This window comes from Diorhabda carinulata, chromosome 9, assembly GCF_026250575.1.
Source record: "Diorhabda carinulata isolate Delta chromosome 9, icDioCari1.1, whole genome shotgun sequence".
NCBI classification, from domain to species: domain Eukaryota; kingdom Metazoa; phylum Arthropoda; class Insecta; order Coleoptera; family Chrysomelidae; genus Diorhabda; species Diorhabda carinulata.
In genome coordinates, this window is record NC_079468.1 from 13,180,532 (window position 1) to 13,204,115 (window position 23,584).

Consider the following 23,584-nt stretch of genomic DNA (forward strand, 5'->3'; position numbering starts at 1 on the left):
AAATCGTCATGCCATTGTAATTGGATCGATTTCTTTAACAACGGTATTCAGCACCAAGTATTTAGTCATACACTACCGGTTAAAATAAGATCTATTTTGATATTTAGTATAGTAATAATATTATAGTTATAATGAAACTGCATTCTGTAATTGTTACAAATTTTTTATTTTATTATTTTGGTGCACAATTGTGGTATTATGTGTTAACCGTTCGACAAATAAACAAATAATCTTCGTCCAAACGCAAAGGTCTCTATTTAAACTTCAGTTTTATCCTATAAAGGAGCTTTAAAAACTCTAAAACTCAACGATGACTTAATACGATCCTCAAATTTCTTTGTCTACATATTGACGGTGCCCTTCAATAGTCTTTATATAGAAATATATGCCTGAACAGACTGCTTTAACAACTTACTACTCGTTATTTGAATCGCATCTTCGGTATGTCAAAAAAGAGCTATTCGTTATATTTAGGGTTTGAGTAGTAGAGCGCATTGCGAAATCTATTTTAGAAAACACAAAATTCTAACTCTCTCCGCTCTCTTTATTTTAGAATCTGTTTGGTTCGCAAACACTTCCACAACCCATGCATACCTAACCTACTAGAAGAAAGAACTTGGACATTCATTTGACTTCATTCATCTAACTAATTCTGATCTGGTGAAAAATTCCATTATCTTCACTGCGAAAAAATTATTTAATCAGCTACCTCCTGAAATAAAAATGGTAAAAACTGTTAATAAGTTTCGAGGCGATTCTGCTTGAAAGATCTTATTATTTTGTGGTTGAATTCTAGAATTTACCATAGACTCCAGTGACTGGCATAATTCAATTTGTAATGTAAGATATTATATACATTATAACTATTACTACTATTAAATTCGATAATTATTTTTTATTTTCATAATATGTAATATAAAATTATGTAGCTTTAACCATAAAAATTTTCTAGTGACAATAAAGCTTATATCTCCATTTGGTTCCATTCGCTCTTCGGGATATTCCATTGATGACTTCCCTATCCAATTTATTCCTTAATAACCGAATCGGGTTCATGACTGTGACGGTCAAATAAGTACTTTCAGTACATTTTTTCTCTCCAATTCTTCCAAATACTTTTTGCCCACTTTCGAGTAATGCTTGGGATCGTTGTCATGCTGAAAGGTAAATTGTTTGCTGATTAGGCGCTGGTCAGAACGTACTAAAGTTTCCTTCAATATTTTCTATAGCCTTCTTTCTTCAAAATAAATCAAGTTTTACTAGATTTTAGATCCAAAACTTTGACTTCGACTACTCCATAAAACTCTCTCCTACTCTCCATGTGTCCAATTTTTATGTTCTTCTGCCCACACACAACTTTTCAATTTTATATATTTTGAAAAGGCCAGATTTGTCCCTTTTTCTATCTACAACTACTCAAAAGCAGATTCCCAGATCCATCGATCTAAGCTGTTGATTATGGTCACTGATCAATACAATATGTTTAACTTCAGCGGTTGTGGTTTTTCGAGGCCACCGTAAACGTTTTCTGTCGCCAAAGTTCCTGGTGGATGCTTATTTTTCCACTTTGTATTCCACGATACGTCCAGGTATTTCTGATACGGTGGAAATGGTACGGCTTCTTTCAACTATGCTATGATGACTGGATTAATGCACGAGTTTTAGCCGATAGCTCTTCGGTTTTACCAATTTTAAAACTTAGAAGTCTGAATTAGCGAGAATTGAAACAACTAGTATGCGAACAGGAAAATATGACAGTATAACTAATAGCACGTCACAGGTCTTGCTGAGACTGAACTACCACCATAATCACCGAAAAAATAATTCAAGATCGAAAAATAATAAACAAATCAGGAGGTACGTGCAAGTTTTAACTTGTCGCACTCAGTGTTGTTGTTGAAGTGTATTATTTTGAAATTTAATGAATGGATTATGGAGTAGGCGAAAACTTTTTACTGGTAACTTAAATCTATTTTTAGTAAATTTACTCAAGATAGAATCATTATTAGGGATATAATGATAAATACCCACTTACGCAGAAGAAAAAAGCAAATTTATCAATGGCATGATATTAATTTAGAAGTAATAGGGAGAAAATGACCAAAAAACTTGAGTCTCGGGATATTTTTGTAGAAAATGAGGATGAGATAAGAAGAACCAGCGATAAGATGGATCATTAAATCATTCTGGATATTTGAAAATAAAACCAAAGGATTAATAAACAACAAGCTTGAAGGTCATTTATTTGATATATATGATCTTTCGTAATATTTCTGATATCTTCTAGTTTGATTTCAAGATTTGACTCGTTATGCTGTCGTCTCCTCCCAAACTAAGAATACATCATTCGAATAATTGAAATTGCCAATTCTGTCTCTATTTTCAATAACGTCTTGGATACAATACTTCCAAATTCTCTCTCCTGTCGTTACCGTTCTGAAATTTCCTGAAATTTTCCTATTGGAATTTGATTATATTTTTGGTTTCATTAAATCTGTTAGTCCTCTCTTACGAGTAGTCACCAAGATATATTGTTATCAGGTATGAATGCAATTATTTCATTTTTTCTGCTTCTTACTATTTGGTATCTTACGGAGCTGCCGTGAGTAATATGGTGGTATCATACGGTAACATCTGCAATCTGCTCTAGAAATTACTCAGAGAGGGTGTGTCAATGACGGTCTGTGTATAAACCCCTTAAAGACCACCCTAGTTGGTCGAATTAACTCTTGACTCAGATCTAAAATATCTCAGGATGACCTTCAATCGGTGACTAACATGGAGACATCTTCAAGCAGTATGCCATTAAACACGAAGTGCTGTATAAAACTACTGTAGAGTGTTCGAAGGAACATGAGGTTGAGAACCCAAAATGATGGAGTGGATGTACAAATCAATTGTGTGACCTATATTAAGCTATAAAGCTTTCATAAGGTAGCCACGAACAAAAACTAAAATTGGAGAAACAACCCTAGATAAGTTGTGAATAGTTGCGATAACAGTAACACTACAACTCATTCTAGAATGGCTTCCTTTGACGACTTTCATAGAAAGGGAAGCAAGTGACGAATAAAGGTATACAAGGAACCGAATATAAGGCTGGTCGTCTCATTAATCTAAAGAAATGTAAGGTGCCCATAGATATGATCATGGGCACCATGTCTTCCAAACTATGCCTTACCAAAAATTGAGGAATTATAACAATAAGCAAATGACAAATGCAGAGATTGCGTTCCCACGATTGCTGATGGCTCGAAAACGGATAATGGGCAGGAATTTATGGCCCATGAACCAATTTCGCTATTCCAATATGCTCGGAACCTACCATTTTCCCAGCCAGAAACATATGCTATCCTTACATGCGCAGCTCATTGCGTACAAGGTAGCTGCCGCAATTTTAAGATATACATCTTATCAGATAGCGAGCATTTGACTTTTATGGAATTAAGTCGAAGGTAGAATGAAACTGTATCGAACTTTTGAACTCAAACAAACAATTAAGTTACTCTTATGCCGATCATCTAACAACAAACACAAGCTGGGAAGAGTTAATGTTATGCTTACTGGCACTGTCCGGTGAAATACCATCTGAAGAACGGGGGAAAAACTCTTGACACCTTTTGTCGCTTCTGTAAGAAACCGAAGGAAACCGCCTAGCACCTTATTTGTGAGTGCGAGGTAATCCATAAACAAAACTACGGTACTTACATTCAAGCTCTTTAAAGCCAGAAGAGTTAGGCTGCATAGCCATCAGACAAGTAGCTCACTTTGTAAAAGTCCTTACTACCTGTATAATGAACAGACTGGTGTACACAATAGGTCGAAGTGTTAGCGAGGTAGATTCAGGCTCTTACACCGTTGTTCATCTGATCTTAATTTCATCCGGGATAGGTAAATGATACCGTCTATAAACTAAGTAGTGTATAGGTCTTTCTCTAAATAATGATAACAATGGTAATATGATTCCGTATTTCATGAAATAATTTGTTTTGCAGATAGAGGTCAATTGTAAGTGTTCCTTCGCTTCAAAATTAAACAGTATAATTTTATTATCTGTAGCTCTCTTATTCTTGAACGTAATTTTAATGTCACCAGAATGAGTTAACGAAAGGCGGAATTATTATATAAACTCCTTTTTTGTAGCGCTATCTATAGTATAACTCACTGAAAGAGAAAAAAAGTGTTTTGGTAAAATAATCTAAATCAATCTAATCTAGATAAATCACTAGAGGGTATAATTGAAGAGCAAATTTTTTGTAAATTTACCCAATTAAATAGCACTCTAAATACAATAATAGAATTCTTTAACTAATTGTTACTTTTTCCATGTTACAAGATTGAATTTATCGTTGGCGTTGTTTTATATACCTGTCTTAGATATTATGATTTCTCTTGACAAATTTCAATAGAAAAATGAGAGTTTGAATACATCTTTTATAAGGGAACTGAATTTATATAAAAATAGCAAAAAACGCAAGTCAACATCTTTTTTCTGTCCCTAGTCACCTTAAGGAATGCGTAAACGACTAGATGAAGTGAGTTGTGTTGAATTCTTTCAATTATTTAACAGAGTTGCATTTGTTTGTTTGTGAATCGAACCAAAGAATATAAGTAGAAACCTAAAAATTTGTCAAATATAAGCAAGTAAAATTTGAAATATGAAAAATAATGAATGAAAACAAGAATTCAAAGAATGATAAAAAATAAATTAACTGTTGAAAACAAATGAGATTCGACTTTCACACATGTCAAAATTACTCCTCGTGTCAAAGTTATTAGTTTGTTACTGCAGCTATAGGACTTGAAAAAATATGATTTATACAAATAAAGAAATATTTTACATATAAGCACTTTATTTTGAAGTATCGGAAATGCAGCTGTTGCTGCTAGAGCAGTCATGTCAAACTAACGGCCCACGGGCCGCTTCCGGCCCCTGGGCCGTATCAATAAAGCCCACGATCACAATGTGTCACAAAAAGAAGAATCATGATTTTTAAAGCTTTTAAACTTCATTCGATTCCTCTACGAATGTTTTATATACTCGTACTCTCAAGTCTACGGATGTCTATAAGTAATTTTAAGGGCAGCGCGTGCCTAGACAAGCGAGAGAGTAAAAAAGTATCGTCATCTCTTAGCAGCAAGCGGAAATATTCTATTATTTTTGTCAAGAACGATAGACTCTTCCATACCCTTCGAGTCTAGACTACAACCTTCCTTACGTATATATAATGAGTGAGTCGGCGCGACGTGAATCAGTTGAGTCAAGTAATTGAAGCGATACAGTTGGAGAAAGATTCTAATTGTACTGCGAAGTAGTGATTGTGAAGGTATTGTGCATTTGTTTGTGTCTTGCCCGTACGATATCCATAATTGTTGTATCGAGCTCGATAATTATTACGGGTTTGGCTTAATGTCAGAATAACGTAAAGTTGATAGTGAGTACAGAGATTTGACTCTAAATGGAAAATTGCAAACCTATTCTTTCTGTTGTTCTTTGTTTGATCAGTAATCGAACAGTTTCTGTTTGTAAGGAGTTTAATTTGAACAGATACTTTGATACGAATCATAAGTCAAAATTCGATTGAAGAATCGACACATTGTCATCTTCAATATCAAGGTCAACAATCGATCTGTAGTGTACTTAAGTTAATAAAGAGAGCAAAGATGCCCTGAAATCAAGTTTTATTATTGCATTAGGAATCACGAAAAGATCAAAACCATTCACTGATGGTGATTTTATTAAATATTGTATGTTGAAAGTTGCCGATGTTTCAATTCCATCTCAAAAGTCAATAATTCAAAATATTTCACTCTCAAGAAACACTGTTGCTTCAAGAATAAATGACATCTCAAAATTTGATTCTTAAACTAAAGAAGAAAATTAAGTAATTTACAAACTTTTCACTGGCTGTTCACGAGAGCACCGATACTGTTGATTAAGCTCAACTTGCTTTTCTTATACGAGGCATTAACAATAACTTTGAAATAACTGAAGAACTATTAAAGTGCGTTCCATTTACAAGTACTACAATAGCGAATGATATTTATTCTGAAATTGAGCATGTGATAGCAGAATGTGAACTCGACTGGAATGTACTTATCAGCACAATTACGGATGGCGCTCCTGCCATGGCTGGCAAACATTCGGGCGTTGTAACTAAACTAAAAGAGAAAACATCTAGAAATTTTGTGGGATTAAAATTGTAAATTTTATAAGGAGCTCAACATATTTACCTACCATTTTTTATAACTAAAATATAATAAAATGTTATAACCATTCACTTCATTTTTTTATTTTCAATCTGGCCCACCTACGAATTCAAAATTTAATATATGGCCCTCTGCAAAATTGAGTTTGACATCTCTGGGCTACAGAGTATAGGCTGTGGTACCTAAACAGTTGATATTATAACAGAGCGTGTGCGTACTAAAAAGAATGTGCACAAATGTGTATCAAAAACAATGTATTCAATAAGTCTAACGAAGGAAAATGTTAATAACAGATATTGAGACTTGGGAATATGTCGAACCTCCATGCGTAATATTTTAAGGGAACACTCGTTTCTAATTGTGTAATATACAATTTATTCGTAACACCAAAATGATATGAATGATATGAAATTTTTGTCGCTTGTCCATTTTTCAAGAACAGTACCTATCCTATAGCTCACTCACATTTCAATCATATCCAAAATGTTTTTACATTGAAAGTAATTTGTGGTGAGGAGGTTAATTCAGTATATCGCCATATTATCTAATTTAATAAAACTCCAGATTATCAAGTGAAATGATCTTATGCTATAAAGTGGAATGGATTTTTCTCAATAACATGCTATCTAAATGATACATAAGTTAGTATTGAAATTCAATTCTATTACATTGAAAATTTAGAAGAAAGTAATATTGTAGCATCAACTAATAAGAAATAAGAGGTCGAGCAAAGAACATCCTCTAAAATACCACGAGGTTTGAGGTTTGAGTTCCAGATTGGTTTGATAGTAACGAAGGATTTTGTCTTCCTGCTGTTACTATTTATACTATACTAATTATACTATTTTAGATTGCACCCATATCATATGGTTCTATTCTAGAGTTTGAATGTTCAAGATTTAGAAAGCTACAAGAATTTTGTGAACAGATGAGGCAACATTTCATAGTCATGGTAGAATAAATCTCCATAATAAGCACTAATGGTTTGAACGGAATCTCTGTTGGATACAGGGAATCCAACGTCAGGGTAGTTTATCTGTAACTGTGTCGGATTCTAGACGGAGACTAATAATTGAGCTATTTTTGTAATGAGACAGTTGATGCAAAAAGATATTCAGACTATTTGTAGAAGACATATCCTTAGCCATTTGTCGCAACATGTTCTCACAACATGATGGTTTGACTATGTTTGCTAGATAAAACATACACAGACAGGTGGATAGGACGTGAAAGTTAATTTGTTTGGCCATCCAAATCTCTAGACCTAGCTTAAGTTTTTACACGTGGGGCAAGTAAAAGATTTTGTTCCATACTACACACTATAAATTCAGGTGACTCACCCTGTAGAACTTGAAGTAACCGTAAAGTAATCTATATAATTTCATCAGCAGTGCTAATGATAATTTCCATTTCTATTGAATTCTACCAAAACATATTAGTTCAACTGATAACTTATCTTAACCCTTGAACTACAATTTTAATGACTGATTATTCATTTGAGTCGACGATTACTTCATCCTCCCTTCCATCAACAACCAATCGATTACTAAGAAACATCTCTTATCACAAGCGGTTGTATAGTGACTTATATATGTACTTACTTATATAAGGTTGTTCATTATTATGAAACATTGAAACATTAAAACGTTGAAAATATTTGTTTCTGTCTTCGTGAGCCTCCTCAGTCAATATTCCAATTGAAGGACGTTGATTTTAATTAATCCAATCGCTATAGTGGAATATTTTATGAATGTTGTGAGTCATCCCATACCAAGGATACAAACCTAACCATTCAGTTTCAGACGTGTATTGGTTTTCCCTCTAGAACATTCGAACCTTTTTTAGGACATTCTGAGCATTGATAAGTAGGTTGGATAACTGAAATTCTAAAATCCACATAACTAGAGTGTTTATCAAAAATTCCCCCCACCGTTTGGAAATTTTATCGGTGAGACGAGAAATTTTCCAAAGGTTTAATCTCGAAATCCTCTTGATTATTAATATGTACAGAAGTAAATAATTTCACCAAGTGGTTTTTTTCTTGGAAACTCAATCCAATCTTCAAAAAATTTTCTTCATGTTTTTTTAGAGTGTTATGAAAAAAATTATGTATCACCAAAACGCAATATATAGCAAAAATTCTTTGGAATATTTGACGACTAGACGGATTAATGGAACAAATCCCACATACAAATAATTGAAGTAACTTCAGTGTTATATAAATTTGCGTTATTGCATGGAGGTATACATAAACAAATTGCTAAATTAACACTACTGATAGATTGCAATGTATATCCGACTACGAGTGTGGAAATAGTATATCTCACCGGTCCTAGCAATGTCGATTGTTAAATAAAAGCGAAAAGACTTGGCCATTGTATAAAGATAATTCCACTGCCGTTTATTGGGTTTTTCCGTAAACAGGAATGATTCACTTGATAACTATTGATTTGTAAACACATTATGGTGTGACATATTAGTATTAAGCGTCTTACCAATTAAAAATAAAGGAGTGAAGCAATCAGATATTACAAAATTTGGCTCAACTATTGTCCACCTGAATTGGAGAATTTGCCGTATGTGCATCGCTTAAGTTCCAACAACGAAAGATGCTTCTTTCATTTTGAATGCCATTCGATATACGAGGTCTTGCTATTAAATAACGAGACTGCGCGCCTTGAGGTCGCCCTAGACGGGTGTGGTAAAAAACGAGTAGAGCATTGGTTATCTAGATATCTATGCACGACTCAAAACAAGTTTCCGTCACTATTATAGTATTTGTGCAGTAGTGGTTTAAGACGAACGTGTTTTTTCTCGTCCCGAAAAAACAGGAGCAACGTATCAATCTTGAATTTCTCGTTAATTTGAAAAAAACTCCGACTGAGTGCTATAAATTGTTATAGAGGTCTATGGGAACAATTCTCTATCTCGTGTGCGTATTTTTGAGTGATATAAGTAAGCGCGTTAGTAAGGGTCGAGAGAGCACTGAAGATGAACAGTGCCCAGGTCGCCCTGTGACTGTTTCAACTCCGAAAACATTGACCAAAATCAACCAAATCGTCGAATGAGCATCCGGAAGATTGCCGAGGGTGTAAACGCCAATAAAGAAAAATTTTACACGAGGAATTACACATGACAAAAGTCTGTGCGAAGTTGGTGCCAAAAAATTCTAATCCTGACCAAAAGCTCTTGCTTCAACGGGTCTGCTCAGATTTCCTTGAAAGGGTAGAAAAGCAAGAAAAAGAACTGCTTTAAAACAGTTGATGGAAGTGGCATAGCAAAAAACAGCAGACCTCCTAAAGGGGCTCACCAAAGAAGACTTCCAGCACTGCTTACATCAATGGAAAAACCGAAAGTTGTGTCGTGAGTGAGGGGAGTATATTGAAAAGGAACATTCGAATGTAGAATCATTTTTATAGTAAAGCCCATTTTTCGTATTCGTTATTTAATAGCCAGACCTCGAAGGATCTAAATATGCACCTCTAGACAATTGATACAAAAACTTTGAAATCGATCTATATTTATAAATTCTCTAAAAATAAATATGTAGTATGATCGCGATATATGAAAAAATACCGTTTTTTTGCTCTACTAAAAATTTATCATGGTTGCGGTATTATAGCTTGAGAGATGATGTGTCGTTTTAATAAGTTCAACTTCATCCATATTATCTCCCGTCAATTAAGTCACTATGATTATTATTACTCTCTTTTAATGAATAATGGTATAAAATTTTCTTTGTAGAAAATGTTCCATTAGATAAGTTTTCCTGTGATACTAATAGAACATTCTTGGCATCTGATATTGGAAATTTTCTGATAAACAGTTACCTTCACTAATTTACCTATATTTATCCAAATCTTCTGTAACCACATCTCTGTATGGTTGTTTTATCAATTACATCACAACTTTTAAAAATTTGAATGGAAAATAAATGAAATCGTTACTACTACTGTTATTCAAGGTGCATTGTCTATTTAAGTTGGATCTATGATGGTCTATATGAGATAAATAATCAATACTCTTTCATCATGTTGGTGTCAATCATATTTATGATGCTAGCAAACTTTTGATAGCTGAATCAACTTCGAATGGATCTCATGAATTCCTGTTATTGGAATACCATTTTTCAAACCAATAATTCGAGTATATGCTGAAATGAGATTTGAAAAACCTAGTATTGTGATAGGTCTAGTAAGGTACTTAATAATCATCACATTTTAGTGGTACTGGTGGACAAACAGCCAATAAAATATATATTTCATAATTTCCAATTGTGTATTGATCACTTATGCCGTCTACAAACAATACTTTCTCATAAACTGTGGTATATGTGAGGGGTTTTAAGTCCACTAGAAGTTGATTTAATATCGACGTTTATTTCAGGACCTATTGGGGGACAAAACTTCTTTTGCATCTATTATGTATCATATCTTGAAAATACATAAAAGCAACTGTACTAATTTCAGAAGGTTATGCTTTTGTCAGCAAATAATATAGGTACTTAATTGAGAAAAATAACAGAAATCATCATAAATTATTTATTGGAGTTAATCAATATCTTTACATATACAAAATTAGGAACTGAATTAGTATTATATTTTATTATTGAGGACAGTTTTCTTTTAGTAAACATTTGTTATCATTCATTAAATAACCTTCATCACACCAACAGGCTCTTACCAAATCCAAAACACATCCATTCGGATTTACCACACGCTTTGGGTTTGGATTTTGACATGTAGGGACAGGAGTGTAGCAGTTAGATCCTCCTATTTCCTTCCAATTTGAATTTGGCGGGCATCCAATTATCGCAGCTGTAAATAAAAATATGGATTCCATATAATTTCCAAGATATCTTTGTTAAACTTTTCGATATCAAAGAGGGTAGTTCTCATGAACGGGGAAAATTTAGTGAAATCATCGTTCGAAATGTGAAACTCAATATAAATTATTACTCGGTATTTTGTTTGCAATCCTATATAGATCAAAATCAACATGTTTTATTCTAATCAGCTTTGGACGTAATTATAAGACCTTCAAAATGAGTTAATGAAGAGTACAATTATTTCAAATACTTATTTATTGCAAAAATTTTGTTGGCTGATAATTCAGAACTCCATATTCATACTCTGACCATTATTGACCATTTGAGTACTAATTCAGTACTTGTTTTCATCAATATTTTTTGTACAATTAGCTGCGAAAGACATATCGATCAATTTTTTATAAATGATAAAACTTACCCCTGATCGTTCCTATGAATAAAATGAAGGCAAATAATAATATCAACTTCATATTGTTATTGAATATAGAATCTTACTATCACGATAAATAATACTAAACTGTTGCCAAATATACTATGCGATGGTTTATAATAAATTCTCATTATATCACGTGTGCCTCAAATTAAAATTAAATTCACTATTGATAATAATATTAAATTATAATCATTTGCTACCAATAGATATAATGTTTATTCGAAATAGTTACTTATTAGAAATGAGAACAATTTCTTTCTGAGAAATGAGCGTCAATGTTATTATGAGATTTTCGTGTATCAAGTTTGAAGAACTCCATCCTCTCATATCGCAATAATTTCTATAAACACTTTGAATCAGCCTCATATTTTTCCACAATCCTCTAGAAATTCACGTTTAGTTTACTGGTATAATCATAATAAAATTTATCATTAATAACAACTGTAACTTTGAAATGACTTCTATTAATTTGCGCTTTTATAAACATTGCCATTACTTTCCTCACCTCCATCAAGTAATTCTACTAGAACAACTTGCCGCTTTTATATCCTTAATCAATCTTTCCTTTTTTTCTACTTTTCCATCGGATGTATACATTTTCCATTTATTTATTTTCCAATATTATTTACCATTTACAGCTATTGGGAGCGTTTATAAGCATTTCAAATCTTCAAAAATGCATATATATGGAATCTATTATCAGAGGTACGATGGTTAAGCTGTATTGTAAATTTCCGACGCAAAAACAGAATAAATATTATGTACTTGGTCTTGGATTTCCGCAAATTCGTTTATCTTTTTTTTTTTCTCAAATATTAACATATCCATTATCTAAATATCGCTTCTAATATGTTTGGTAGCATTATTATGGTTATTTTTTCAAATTTATTGCGTTTACGATATATCAGCAGTTTTATGATATTGATGTGATTGATTTGTAGAAATTATACAGTATTATGTGTAATCAATTGTTTTTTCACCTTATATCTTCGATCTAGAATATCATCGCCAAAATGAAATGCGAAAATTCACGTTCCCAAATTTCTCCGTTTTCATTTTCTGTTTCTCATGGTATCTCAAAGTATACTATGTCAACCATATCAATATTACTATGATAGGAATGATTTCATCTAAGAACTTAGACAAAATGTCCATTATTAAGTTGACTTTCAAAATTTAGAATGGAAAAACTTTGAAAAAAATGTCTCATAATATTATTCTTAAACTGTTTTTCTTTCCAGTTGTGAAATGTAAAACAATGAAAGAAATCTTCTAAGATAATTTTTTACAGATCAAAAACTGACCTTTGAAAAGAGGTATTTACATATTTAGCTGTAATGTAGTACGTTGGACAAACTAGGAGATGTGCTAGAGACCGGTAGGTATAAGGAGAACATATTTGTATTTATAATCATGCGATAAATCGACATCATTGGAAAGACAAATAGTTTTAATCGAGACCAAGACCTATCTTTTATAGTCCATTTTATAATACAGTGGAAAGAATTGATTCCCTTGTTAGCTGATTGGCAAGAAAATTTAGTATATGTGGATAGATTTATATTTGTAGATATTTGAAAACAATTATCTAAACGTGCGTTAAACAGTATAATTAGGAGTGTTGATAATAATTTCCAATTAAACTGTATACTATTATAAAATAACCTTCACTATGGCCACTTGTGAAGGGCTTCCTATACTATTAATTAACAAAAACAAACTAGAAGAAGGAGGAAAAAAGATATTTATTCAAAATAATATCGTATGTTATACTTTTATGTACAGGGTGTCCCGGGACTTGATGCAAAAAATCTGGGAGTGTGTAGATGACGTGAAAATAATGCTGTGACATGAAACAAATTTTCTCATAAGACAAGACACCTCATTTCTAAGTGATAGGCCTTCAATGTAGAGAAATCAGAGCTCATATTTAAGTATACTCTATAAACTATACATTCGAACACCATTCCAGTTTTAATGGATGATCACATATGTGTGTGTTTGACTGAAAAACATTCTACACTACTCTCTGAAGGCCACGGCTCATGCCAAATGGTTATGAATCCTTAACTTCCACAGAGACAACATGTATAATTTGAAGAGAGCAAAAATGAATTTTTCAAACGATTTTTTAACAAAAAGGTACTCTTTGTTGAACTCTATACAATTTTTTAGGTCTTCGTTTCAGAATTTTGAAATATGTACAAAAGCACGTGTTTAATTTTTTTTTCTTCTCTTTATCTTCAATTTTTGGTAGCTTACAATAATGTCATCCGTGGATAACTTCACACGGGATAATATTTGAGTTTGTTTTATTGTACTTCTGGTTCCTATGATTTGGTTTGGTCCATTTTAATAATCGATATTTTCGTGGTTCAACTTAATAATTTACCATTCATATTTTTTATTTTTTCAGAGAAAAAATATTGACTAATTAGAAAAAATATTTAATAGGATAGCCTTGTAATCGCCTTATAATGTCTCACGTGAGGCTTATTAAAGATGAGAAAATATGTGAAGGACTATTGTTTGCAAGATATTTAGAGATGAATACAAAGGAGAGACCATATTTAATATATTGGAAGAGATTTGTGATGAGAAAAAAATTCTCTTGAAGAATATAATATCAGCTATCACAGATAGCGATCTTGCTTTGACAAGGTGCCATGTCCTTGTTTTACATTATCTATTGACATTTGGTTGCCAATAATCTAAGTGAACGGCTACTTCACTGCAACATGCCATTAAGGCATCAATAAAATCCGTAATATCTCATTGAATGATAGATTATCTCATCAGATTTGTGTTACTAGTGAAGAATATTTCAACAGTTTGCTGTTTCATACTGAAGTTCGTTGGCTATCAACATGCAATATCACCTCAGCTGGAGAAAGAACTTATAGAATAGACAACAAGCAAGGAAATTGAAAGCAAGTTCAAATCGATATCGCAATTATAGCCTGGATTGTGGTTTATTGTTTATTGATTCTTTATAGCATCCCCATCGTCATTCAATAAGTGGAACTTTTCTATTTTATCTCTCGTTAATTAAGTCAATATGAATATTTTCACGAACAAGCACGCCAAATGGGTCCTTATGCCGGCCCTGTCGTTACAATGGGATTTTAAAATTTGGCGAATTCACGTCGCGCGTTTAGTATGTTTTTTATTAATGGAGAACGCGCCTTTGATGAACATTTTATTATAGAAGGCGGTTCATCGCAGTATTTTTGTCAAATAATTTCTAGGAAATTCTATTTATTTATTTCTTGTGTTTTCTCTTGTTCTAGAACTTTGTAGAAGTCTATTGGTGGTATGTGAATAAGTTTATGTAACGCAGTAAGTTAAGTTTTAAATAAATAGTGAAAAGAACGAATTAGAGAAAGTAATCGTAGAAATTATTTAAGTGTGTAAAAAACTGAAGTGGTAGTGCTTATTAATTCACCCCCAAAAACGTTACAGTATTATTGCTCTCTTTCGATGTATAAGGATATAAAATATTAATTTTCCTGTAATTTTCCTGTAACCACAACTCTGTATGCTTGTTCCATCACAACATCACAACTCAATGGAAAATAAATTGAATTGATTTTTTAATTAATTAATTCATAAAATTGTTTATTTCAGGTACATTTCAGGATCTATTGAGGGTACAAAACCCCTTGTGTATCTATTATGTATCATTTCTTGAATGTACTGAATTCAAAAATTTATGCTTTTTGTCTATAAATGACATAGTTTCTCAATTGAGACAAATATCAGGAATCATCATAAATTATATATCATTCATTGGAGTTAATCAATATATTTATACAGAAGTAGAAATTGAATTAGCATTATATTTTATTATTGAGAACAGTTTTCTTTGAGAACGCATTTGTTATCATCCATCAAGTATCCTTCATCACACCAACAGGCTCTTATCAAATTCAAATAACATCCATTCGGATCAACCACATGCTTTGGATTTGGATTTTGACATGTAGGGACAGGAGTGTAGCAGTTAGATCCTCCTATTTCCTTCCAATTTGAATTTGGTGGGCATCCAATTATCGCAGCTGTAAATAAAAATATGGATTCCATATAATTTCCAAGATATCTTTGTTTAACTTTTCGATATCAAAGAGGGTGGTTCTCATGAGCAGGGCAAATTTGGTGGAATCATCGTTCGAAATGTGAAAGTCAATATAATTTAGTACTCGGTATTTTGTTTGCACTCATATATAGATCAAAATTAAGATCTCTCCCGGTTAAAAATAAAGCAGTATACTCTTATCACTTTGGACGTAAATATGAGATCATCAAATTGAGTCAATGATATTTTCTTGCAAAGCTCTTTACAGTTTAACTTCAAGCTGACTGGGAGAACAGAAAAGGTTTTGTTCAACAAGTGCAATTCATATGTAAGGAAGTACTGTGATTGGTTGAAAAAAATTTGTTGACTGATAATTCCGTATTCATATTCTCACCATTATTTTCCATTTGGGTACTAATTCAGTATTTGTTTTCATCAATATTTTTTGTAACATCAGCTGTGGAAAAATGAGTTAGGATATAATACTAATAGCAATATATCTATCTTCAATCTGATCCATGATGTACTTATAAAAAAATAAAAAATAGGGGTAATTTATGGAAGAAACCGATGTTTGAAGGATCAGTGTGCGAGTAATTTGCAATGATAATGCAAGTTTGCTATTCTTTCATTGGAATGGACTATAGCTGTTTGAGATCCTAATTAAGAAATAGTGAATAAAATAATTCTCTATCTCAAATTACAATACAAGTTTTTGTATAAACATAATCACTTATTACGAATAAGTATTTTCAAAGATATATCAATCAGTTTCTAATAAATGATAAAACTTACCATTGATCGTTCCTATGAATAAAACGAATGCAAATAATAATATCAACTTCATATTGTTATTGAATATAGAAGCTTACTATCACGATAAATAATACTAAACTGTTGCCTAGTACGCTAAGCAATGGTTTATATTAAAATCTCATTATATCACGTGAGCCTCAAATTAAAATTGAATTTACTAATTGATAACAATATTATATCGTAATTATTCGCTACCAAATAAAACCCATGTTTATTCGAAATATTGACACTAATAATTACTAATTAGAAATGAGAACTAGTGGTTTCTGCGAAATGAATGATAATGTTGTATTGAGATTTTCGTATATCAAGTTTGAAGAACTTCATTATTTTATATTGAAATAGTTTCTATAGTCTGAATTAGCCAGTGTGTTTGACGGAATAAATATTTGATACTTCTATCTGAAGGTAAGGGACGGCTTATGTCCAATAGTTTTGAATCCGTAACTTTCACCTGTACATAGCAAAGATAGCAAAAATAAATTTTTTAATCGATTTCTTGACAAACAAAGAATTTATATATATATATATATATATATATATATATATATATATATATATATACATATATAAATCATCCCTTCAGGTACTTTTTTGCGTTTGAAGAATCAAATAATTGTAACTAGCTTTTACCCGCGGCTTCGCTCGCATCGAATCCATTAAATAAGTATCAGAAATCATTATAATAGAAAAGAACGAACTCTGTAGCTATATTAGAACCTGAGATATAGATCTTTGAATGTATAAAAATTGCCATAAACCTACAAAAATCCATAACTCCACATTGAATGTCCGCGCCTAGCTCCTCTCCAACTCAACCGATTCAAGTGTTCAAAAACTCAAAAGAAAGAAGGTGTTTTAGCGAGTGTTCTTTAACCAAAACGAAGTCTCTATCTTGAATAGAACCTGAAATATTGAGGATAGAACGTGTGTATGTGAAAAACTCCCATAAGTAATGTACAGGGGAAAATCGCATTTGAGTATTACTTGAGAATGGTGAAAATTAGATGAAATCCGATGGTTGATGGGTGATCTGTGCATCAATAACTTTCATTGAAAGAAAAAATTAAGTAAATCGGTTGGGTAGAACGCCTGAATGGACTCGGAATGGAAATCATGAATTTTTTTTAATATATAAGATGATTTCTCAGTGATTGTAATATTTAAATTAATCGTTGAAACCTAACCGTACCTAACCTAACCTAACCTACATACTTTTCTACAAAATGAAATCCAATCACAAGAAGGGGCTGTGTTATCGACTTCGCTTATTTTCCTAAACTATTACAAAGGATATTCAATAAGGAGCCTATTAACACAAAATTGTGGTAAAAGTATTCTTATAACGCCAAAAAAAGTTCTTAGAGGTTACGTTTTGAGCACTGACGCGCATCGTTTGTTTTGAAATCGCACCCGTGTTTTTCAAGTTTCTTTAACTATCGCAAACGATACTTGAATGTCAAATGAAACTTATATTATCTGTTACAAAATTTTTCAAATACGTGAGATTTATTAAATATGAGAAAATGTGTGAAGAACTATTGTTTGCAAGATATTCAGAGACCATTTTTTCCATACATTGGATGCGTTAATCACTGATAACATTTGGTTGCAAAGAATTTAGATGAACGGCTACTTGAATCGTTCGTTTGCTATCAAGAGACAATATCTCCTCAGTTAGTAAAAGATCTTATAGAATTGACAACGAATGAGAAAATAAAAGTTCAAAAATTATTGTCAAGAACAGCTAAAAAATCGATATCGCAATTAAACTCTGGATTGTTCAATCGTTCATCGATTCTTTATAGCATTCCCATTGTCAAATTTGTGTGAACGTGTATTTAGTGTTGTGGCAACACTGTTTACTAAAAAGTGAAATCGTTTGCATGTTACCGAACGTAACGATTTGCGGCTGTTTTGACTGATATTAAAAGACTTATTAAACATAAAAACTAATTATTGGTGTTATTTTGAATGAATGATAATCTGTGTGAATACTATGAAGTTGCATTTTAATAATTATTCTCATTGGAAGGTATAACCAGCTATAGTTAACTTGAGACTTGAGCGCTCTTGTGTCTATCTATAATAAATGTATCGTTTCAAAATTAATGTTTAATCTCCGCTAATATAGCTGACAATGATTTATTTCATTTGAAGTTATAGTATAGCAAGGTAAAAAAGGAGGGCGCTAAAAAATAATTTGTCTCCAAAGTGGGCAGCAGAAAAAATGTTTGGTTTGCTTCTGTTCTACATGATGTAGTGATAGTAGTAAATACAGTAGATGTTATCGGACAATTATAATTTGAATCACAGAAACATTGGAGCTTGACATTTTGTATATGTTTTATTTTATCATATCATTTCAAATAATTATGACTTGGGACCAAATAATTACATATTCAAATTGTTATCAATAAATTAATTGTTGCTCACGTGACCTAATGATAATTTAATATAATCCAATGCTCGTTTATCGGGCAACAGTCTTTAGTAAATATATATACATTCAAAATTCAGTGACATTATGAAGTTTGTATTTATATTTGTCTTCATCTTAATTATAGGAACGATTAGTGGTACGTAAAATTTGATTGATTAGAGTATTTTGAAACTAACTCTTGTTTAAAATGTATTATTTTTATAAGAAATTCATAAGAACATGAACTTATAATATGAAATCAATCCATTTTATAATTAAATGGAAATGCCATGTAATAATAATAATAAATATGTATCAATATAATATGTAAACATCTCTGATTACATCGCTGGTTACTAAAGTCAAAGTTCGGAAACAAATTATAGAAACCATATTTTTGGCGATATTTATTTCATTGGTTTTGTTGATTTGTTCTCGTAGGAAATAAGATATTGCATTGTTCTTCAGAAATTTCTACCATTGTCTATGTCTCTGTTCATTCATTCATATATATTAGTACAAATTTTCTGTTATAAATATATCTATCACTCCATCATAATATGAGCTAGTCAAAAACTTTGCCGTGAATCATAAGCATATTGAATGTAAAAAAATTATTTTGACAGAATTCTTAAGGTAGAATTTAATGTCTGAACATGAAATGATGGAAAAAGTATCTATAAATATTAGCTCTTAAATATACTGATTCAATTAATATAAAGAAGTTCCTTTGAGCGATTATGGTACTTCAGTCCATCACTCAACCCAATACTAGAGCTTATTAAAACAGAAAGTAATGTAATGGAAATGTAATGTAATTACATTATATATCATAATTATACCACATATGGTATTGTTAATGTACTTCCTTAAATTAATTCAAACACTAGACCCATTCTATATTTTTTAGATGCTACATAACAAGGGAAATTGTACCAAGTAGCATTGCGTTTTTAAATACCACCATCATTGAGTAGTAAACTCTGACTACAGTTGAATGAAGGTTTAGTTTGAGTTAGGTTACAGGGTGCATTTAATTAATATTGAGAAAGCTTTGAGAAAATGATGCTTATGGTCGAAGAACATTATAAATGCATCTACCAAGAAATCGAGAAGAATTTTTGTGCCGGATCTGCGGATCAACAGAATTGTAATCAATTTTACTTGATCGTCTTTATGTATAAAAAATTCTTACTCGTTGAATACTACTTACAAGTTTATGATATTCCTTTTCGTTAGGAGAGACATGTATGGATTCACTAGGATTCGGCAACAACAATGGAGATAAAGCTAACCTCTGTCAAGAAAATTATGAACATATATGAACATTTTCTTAAAAAATCTTGTTTGTTTTCGTATCGTCGTACATTGTGAGACATTTGCACTTACCCTTGTATATTATTTGTTGAGCAGATCTCCATATATTTATTAAAAATTATCTTGATTTAATTTCTCTATTCACAGCTGGACCAACCACTTGTCCACCTAATTCGAAATTGAAGGAGTTGGGAGGGTCTACCTGCTATTATCCTGTGCCTACTTGTCAAAATCCAAATCCAAAATTCATAAATGATCCGCAAGGATGTACAATGGATTTGATAAGGGACTGTTGGTGTAATGAAGGATACTTGATGAATGATGAAAAATGTGTACTCAAAGAAAACTGTCCTTAAAAATGAAGTTTGTTCAATTTTTCATTTCTGTATAAATACATTTGTTGATTTAAATAAATAATACTACTGTCAGTAACTTTTCTAATTTGTTTATCAACATACTATTAATTGACTATATCATATGGATAAAGAATTGTACTCCTAAGTTTGTAATGCAAAGATAGATCTATTAGTCTAAGACCTGTAACTTGTAGATAAATTTAGAAGTATAGATTTTTAGACACTCAATCTCTCAGACCTGCCACTAATAAAGTGTGGTCCTGCTAAGCCTACCAAATTAGACTTTTGAATTACTCATGATGCATCAGGTATGGAAAATACACTAACTTTTATGAAAAGTATTTCATAAAGTTTTACTGTCCAAAAACTTGAAAATATAGAATTTATGATTTCGGTGCTTATTAGGTTACAGTAAGCAATTGCTCAATAGCACAATCATAGAAATTTAAATAGATTTCATTAACCTTGAGAGGTTATTTTGTCCTTATTACTTCGTACGGATTGCATCAGTACTTATAACGGAATATTTTTACTACTTTAAGCAAGTTGGTTGTTTGTTATGTAGTATGAGACATTATTCCTCACTATTTTCATTTCATTTTGTATGTGTTTTTAGGAACTAATATAACTGTCTGTTTAAGTAGCGCTCCCTGTAAGCACTTATTTCTACTTTGACATAATTTACTTGAAGATATTTCTTGATTTTATTGTTCTGTATAAACCACGGTACGTGCGCGCTTGTGCGTAAAATTTTAGACTGAAGCATCTCCATAAGCTTGAACTGAGATTTTGTTGCTGTCCACCACAACTGGATCCCATTGGTTCATATTGGCGTGAAGGCGACTTTGAAAGGAAAATTTGGATTCATTGTTTGTGATTTGTTTCTTTTGAGAAAGGATATGTGTTTTCAGGGTAGCCCCGTCTGAATTGATACCCAGGTACTTTACCTTGTCCGTTTATCATTACTGTAGGTGTAACTCCTCTACATTTTGTTAATATAGTTTGGAGTTATTTTGCTTCATTAATTTTGACTCAACAGATTCTTGTCCAGTCGTTTATTTTGATAAGATATTGTTGTAGATATCTCAAGAACCTAATACCTAGGGAATACCTAACTCATATAGGAGCCCCCAGACTTGAACAACGGGGCTTAGTTTCGGCCAACGCTGGAAAACCCGGCTTTGGCAAACCAATAATGTCATAAGCCTGATTGAAATCTGGGTAGCTCGACCTCGGCCATCCTATAGTCAGCCAGGCTTGGCAGAATTCTGAGTAACCATACGTCGGCCACCCTATAGCCACAAGCTGGGCTGAGCTCTGGGTAACCCGACCTCGGCTATCTTATAGTCAGCCAAGCTTGTCAGAACTCTCAATAACTATATAAAGTTTTGTTCTAATATCTTATCTATAATAGATATCTGAACATTAGAAGAAATAAATAATTTTATATGAATAAAATTCTTTTATGCATAAAAAACCCAAAAAATAGGATAATAAAAAAAATATCATTTATTTATTTGTTTATTTATTTATTGTCCCAGAGTCTCATCTAGTTTGAATCAATAATGGCTTCCAAGCTAGGGCCAGAGGTGTACATACTTGGCTCAAGTCTGGGCCTATACTGGGCCCATTGTAAAATCCTATAAGGGAAGTACATGAAATATATTTCAAAGTTGATCTGATTATCCATGTAGAACGAAAATAAAATATGGGACATACTGTTTGACAAACCGTTTGTTCACTTGTGGAACATCCTGTATGACTGATAAAAATCTGGATTTTTTCAATGAATATTCATAAAGCTATGAGAGAAAAACAGAAAATATTACTGGTCACACATTACACAAAATAAATAAAGGTCACTCACTTAATTTTAGTAAACAAATCTATATTATTTCATCATCAGTGCTATTGAAACTACCCTATTTTATGACATTCCATTAAAAAATATTGGTTGAACTAATAACTTATTTTAACCCACGAACTACATTTTTTAACGATTGTTCAATTGTTCAATTGAATTAACGATTACTTTTTTCCATAAAAAACTAAACGATTACAATTGTTTTTCATTACAAGTTTCTATATAGTGGTTATACAAGGTGGTCCAGTATTATATATATAGTACATATATAGATTGTGAAACACAAAGATAACTAATTTTTTTAATCAGTTACTATACTTCATATGATTGAATTGTGGTTTGGAGGGTGTATGAATTTAGTCTCATTTTTCCTATCCCTATAGTTTGGAGTGATAAGGTTGAATTATGTTTTTCTAATCTTTTCTAGGCAAATAGAAAGCAGTTGTAATACACTCTAAACGGTGTAGATTTGCATAACAATGATCATACAATAAAAACTAATTGATAATTGATAATAGTTTAAATTCTATTATCCCCCCTATACGGCGGGGGGCTCAAATATAAATCGGAATTTTGAGTATAGTGATAGTGACTGCAATGGATGTTAGATTGGTCTATCACGAAGCGTAGAGAACTGCCGGGATCAAGCAACTCCGCTTTTTAGTGTACTCATAGCTATGATCGAGAAGAATGTGCACAGTTTCTGTTGCGCAACCCATCCTAATTCGTTTTTTAGGTCGAAGACAATTCATCGAAAATTTTGGAGATGAGTGCGTCTTCAAGACTCAAGTGTAGGAATTTTGTTCCGCTTTTAGGAAAATTTCCTACATGCGGAGCGCCCCAGAACGTTAACAGAAGTGTTACCGATGAGAACGGCAGCGCTGTAGAAAAACTCATTTTGGAAGACCGAATTAGTACTATACGTAATCTAAGAGCCAGCTTAAAGCTGAAACACATATATTACGGTAACTGAAATTTCGTCCAGTGAAACTAATATACACACTTTCTCGGGTTAAGCCCATACCAGAAAAGATCTAAGAGTAGACACAGTATAGAATATCAATCATTTTAATGTTTCTCACAAAATTTTGGTAAAAATGAGAATGATGTAAATTTTGCCTTGATTAGGAATTTATTCTAATATACTCGTCGTAGATTTGTTTCCAACTCATAATTATTTTGACCGAATATGGCATTAATTTTAATCAAAGAGCTACAGAGCTTAGGTCAATTTTTACGCAAAAACAAATCTCAGTGGGTGAA

General features: G+C 32.1%; 3 long non-coding RNA genes across 3 annotated transcripts; 1 reads left to right on the forward strand and 2 right to left on the reverse strand.

The window, feature by feature from the left end:
- Nucleotides 1-10,737: 10,737 nt before the first annotated feature.
- LOC130898299 (uncharacterized) lies at nucleotides 10,738-12,504 on the reverse strand. Its single transcript, XR_009059877.1, has 2 exons — nucleotides 11,457-12,504; nucleotides 10,738-11,027 (listed from the first exon to the last, which is right to left on the reverse strand). It is a non-coding gene; the product is annotated as an uncharacterized LOC130898299 (long non-coding RNA).
- A 2,756-nt stretch (nucleotides 12,505-15,260) lies between these two features.
- Nucleotides 15,261-16,623, reverse strand: LOC130898298 (uncharacterized). The gene is made up of 2 exons (XR_009059876.1): nucleotides 16,342-16,623; nucleotides 15,261-15,529 (listed from the first exon to the last, which is right to left on the reverse strand). It is a non-coding gene; the product is annotated as an uncharacterized LOC130898298 (long non-coding RNA).
- Nucleotides 16,624-18,839: 2,216 nt separating this feature from the next.
- Nucleotides 18,840-21,969, forward strand: LOC130898302 (uncharacterized). The gene is made up of 3 exons (XR_009059880.1): nucleotides 18,840-18,941; nucleotides 20,249-21,395; nucleotides 21,538-21,969. It is a non-coding gene; the product is annotated as an uncharacterized LOC130898302 (long non-coding RNA).
- The last annotated feature ends 1,615 nt before the right edge of the window (nucleotides 21,970-23,584 follow it).